Genomic DNA, 4151 nt, shown 5'->3' with positions numbered 1-4151 from the left:
GCACTAGGGAGCGCTGTGCTGTGTGGGGCAGTGTGCGGGGCACTAGGGAGCGCTGTGCTGTGTGGGGCAGGGTGGGGGCACTAGGGGTACTGTGCTGTGGGGTCTGGGGGTCCTTGGGGAGGTGTCGTGTCGGAAGCAAGAGTGGGTGCTTTGCCAGAGGCAGCTTGACGAGGACCATGGTGTGGGGAGCTGGCAGTTGGGGGCATTGGAGGCACATGCATGGTGGACACCAGGGTGCCCTCTGGGGATGGTGCCCTGCCTGGCCCCTGAGGCAGCACCACTGTCTGGTTGCTGGTGGCTCCCTGACACCACATGGCTGTTCCTGCCCTGGCTTATCCCTGAGCTCTTCAGAGTTCGTCCCAACTCCTGGGTCCTTCCTGTGCTGGGCTGGGCACAAGGGTGAGCCTGCCCTGCAGGTTCTCCCTGCTGTGTGAGGATTTCCCTGCAGACACCAGTGTGCGCTGTGTCCCGGCCTGCCCAGGCATGTTGTTTGCCTGACCTAATCCTGTCAGACAACTGGGAAGCGCGGGGCTCGGGGCCAGAACGCCTGGGCTCTATCCCAGCTCGGGGAGGGCAGTGGGATCTGGTAAGCCAGAGAAGTGGGGGATGGGAGTCCGGACACCGAGGTTGTACTGCAGCCCTTGGAGGGAAGTGGGGATTGATAGTTATGGGGGCTGTACTGTATCTGGGGGGTGAAGCTACCCCTGACGGGTCTGGGAGCAGCTCCACACTCTGCAGCTGTCGTGTCTCTGTACCCCTGGGGTGGTACTGCACTGCCCCCTAGCGCCATCACGCCCTGCGCTGTTGTGGCTGGGCAAGGGTGGGCCACTTGTGTGGTTCTGCAGTACATTGAGGGCAGCACCATGTTGCGGGGAGCAGGGATGGGGAGCAAGGACTGACCTCCTGACCCTCCAGCCCAGGCTGTAGTTAGACCAATGCCAACTTAAACCAAGGCTCAGCAATGCACCTACCTCATATACTGACCCAGGTGGTGGTGGGGGGGAAGCCAGGTTCCTGGCTCCAAGCCCCCCTCTCAACTCTAGCCCACCAGACTCCACTCCCCTCAGGGCTGAGGACAAGACCCAGGCATCCAGGCTCCCTCCCACTCTAAGCCACCAGGCCCGACTGCCCTCCCAGAGTTGTGAGAGCGCCCAGGAGTCCTGCTCCTCCACAGGCCTCCCCTTGCACAGGCCAAGCCTCCCCCACAGACTCCTCCCCCACACACTCTCTCCCTGTTCCACCATAAGAGCTGCAACACTCGCTTCCCCTGGCCCCACACTGCCTGCTCCACTCCCAGCCAGGCCTAACCAATGCATTGCTGGTAGCAGCTTCCCGGAGGTCCCTTGGAGGATGCTGCATCGATCCGTTGGGTCTAATGGCCGAGGCTGCTGCGCTGGGGTAAGGGGTAAAAGAAAGGAAGCTTATTTGCGAAGCTTCCCAATGTGCCTCTTCCGGAGGCGCTGTCTGCATTAGGTGCACCAGGAAAGCTCTGGGGAGTAAGCGCAGCCGGTCTCTAGCTGGTACTGATTGCCATGGTGGCCTGTAGCCAAGGGACATGATGTCCATAAATTTAATGCACTCAGGAGTTCCTGTGCCTGCTGCAGCCACTGGATCTTGGCAACATGGTCTCTTGGTCTGGGCTGCAGGGGCACCCTTGAAAGGCTCTCACAGCACCCAGTGGAGAATTGTCACATCAGACCCAAGTAGGCTATCGGCCCCCTTAGACCAAAGAGATTGGCGCGGGGGGGAACACACCCAACATACTGCCCATATTGTGTGGGGGGGGACGACTTGCAGTACTGAGGGGAGCGGGGCACGGATGGGCAGGGGGGAACAGATTGTTTTCCACCCACCCACCTCAACTCCCCACCCCCTCCCGCTTCCCAGTACAGCTCTTCTGGCTGGGACAAGAGGCAGATGTGTAAAATGTTTATCGCTTATAAAAAATGTCATAAACCCCACTCCTCATCTAGGCAGAGCTAGAACCCAGGACTCTTGGCTCCTAAACTCCCCTGTTCTAACCCACCCAACCCCTTTCTCCTCCTATCCCAGAATGAGAACCCAGGAGTCCTGGCTTCTACCTCTCTCTGCAGGAGGAGACCAGGTCCACATGCCTCTATGCAGTCCCCAGAAACATATTTGGTCACCTTGGCCTATCTCCCACCAACACCTGCTCCAGTCCTGATGTCACATAGGTGCTCTGGCTAGTGGTTTGCACATGGCTTTAGCTGAGGGGTAGCCAGGATCAAAGCCAGAGCATCAGAGTCCAAGCCAGGGCAGATAGAGTGAGGTTAGGGAGTGAGCCAGATGAGATACTTGTGAAAGCCAAGTTACAACACTCCCAGATGTGAGGCAGAGTCTAAACTCTAAGCAAGGTCAGCAACTGGGGCTTGGACCTACAGTCAGGGGGCAGACAGCAGAGCAGCACAAGGACAAGGGAAGTCATAGATTCATAGGTTATTAGGGGCTGAAAGGGACCTTGCAGATTATCGGGTCCAGCCCCCCCACTCAAGGCAGGAAGACAACTGGGGTCAAGTGACCCCAGCAAGGTAACTGTCCAGTCCTATTTGTCCTATTTGGGTTCAGAACAACAGCCTTCCCCAGGAAGCCCTATATAGTCAGGAGGATCCAATCAGGGGCCAGTGGTAGAAGGCCTTTCCCCACCAAGGCTCCTTGCCTTGCCTCTCTCTGCCTCCCATCATGAGCTGTGCCTGTTGAAGGGCTGAGCTGGTGTTTGGTCAGGCCAGCTGTGTCCTAATGCCCCTGCTTGTCTTTTATCAGTGGGGACAGGTCAGCATTGATCCCGATCTACTCGGGCAGGAAGGCAGCTGAGGGCTTGAAAATCTGGCGGTGTGGTGAATTGGGCAACGTGTAGTTGGCCAGGTAGATAGATGGTCTCTCCTTTGGCCAGGTAGGAGGCCCAGACACTAAAGGTCCTGACGGTCATGATTGTGTGGTTGCAATGGGCCAGCAGTGCAAAATCCCTGCCCGGGGATGACTCCAGCAAAGTGCACATCTCCCCTTGAAGGATTGATATTTTCTTGGCACCAGTCCATACCATTGCTGGTCACCATGAAGACCGGCTCCCCATATGTGGCCTGGAAGTAGCCCATGGCCTTCTCCAGGTAGGCCCTGTCAGCCACCACCCCTTTCCAGAGGTTGGACATCACATGGACATAGTTCCCTCTGCACACATGGGCACCCACGTAGGTCACATTGTGGTGCTGGCCACGCAGCCCAGCCAGATACTGGTTGGCCTCGAACTGGATGTGGTCATGGAAGGAGAACTCCTGCAGGATCTCATCCTGGATGTGATGAGAGAAACTCCATGATCAGGGGAAACCTGTGAGCCGAACATACTTATCTGGGATGTGCCTGTACTCCTCCGACATCCAGTTGTGGAGCCTGTAGTCCCTCCATGGGACCTTTTTGAACATGTCCCTGGAGAGCCTGGGCAGGGTGATACGGAAGAGGGGTGCCAGGTGTTGGGAGGATGTAGGCCTGGCGCCCATTCTTCTTGGCCAGGGCATAGAGGGTGGCATACTCCCCAATCTGGTTTCCCAGGCGGCTAACAGAATTGGTTGTCCACATGCCCTGATCTGTGGCTGAGAGGTGCCATGTGGTCCTGGTGGCAGAGATCTTCCATTCCAGTTTATGGTACTGGGTGGTCAGATGTAGGAAGGTAGAGATGTTCAGGATGGTCTGAAGACAGAGGGAGAGCAGGAGAGCGGACCAGGAAGGGACCTTGGAGAATGGACAATGCATTCCTTCCAGCTGCAGGTGTGGCTGGTCCTGGTGTGGGGACAGAAGATGCAGAGGTAGCACTGTGTAGCAATTTGGGAGCTCTTTAGAAGTGACACATCCGCACTGGTGAGCTGGATATGGGAGCTCCCACAGCAAGGGCCCCTTTGAGTGAGTCAGTGAATCCAGCTCCTGCAAGCAACTGAAACTCCATCTTAGACCATCCAAAGCCCATCTGCGGTCCAGTTCAGTTACTGGTCCCCACTGGAACTACTGAGAGGGTGGCTCAGACTCTCCCTGCTCTGATGGGTTGATACTGCCTTCTTGTTTTCCACTTTCACGTGCCCTTGGCCAAGTTCATCCTTGTCTGTGTAGCAAGCTTACCTTTTCCAGGCTTGGGTTGAGTCCCA

General features: G+C 57.0%; 1 pseudogene; it reads right to left on the bottom strand.

The window, feature by feature from the left end:
* Positions 1-2754: 2754 nt before the first annotated feature.
* Positions 2755-3702, bottom strand: LOC102380388 (annotated as a pseudogene).
* Between the last annotated feature and the right edge of the window lie 449 nt (positions 3703-4151).

This window comes from Alligator sinensis, unplaced genomic scaffold, assembly GCF_000455745.1.
Source record: "Alligator sinensis unplaced genomic scaffold, ASM45574v1 scaffold2232_1, whole genome shotgun sequence".
In the NCBI taxonomy this organism is placed as follows: Eukaryota; Metazoa; Chordata; order Crocodylia; family Alligatoridae; genus Alligator; species Alligator sinensis.
Note: the sequence above shows the minus strand (reverse complement) of the source record. Positions and strands in the feature narration are given on the sequence as shown.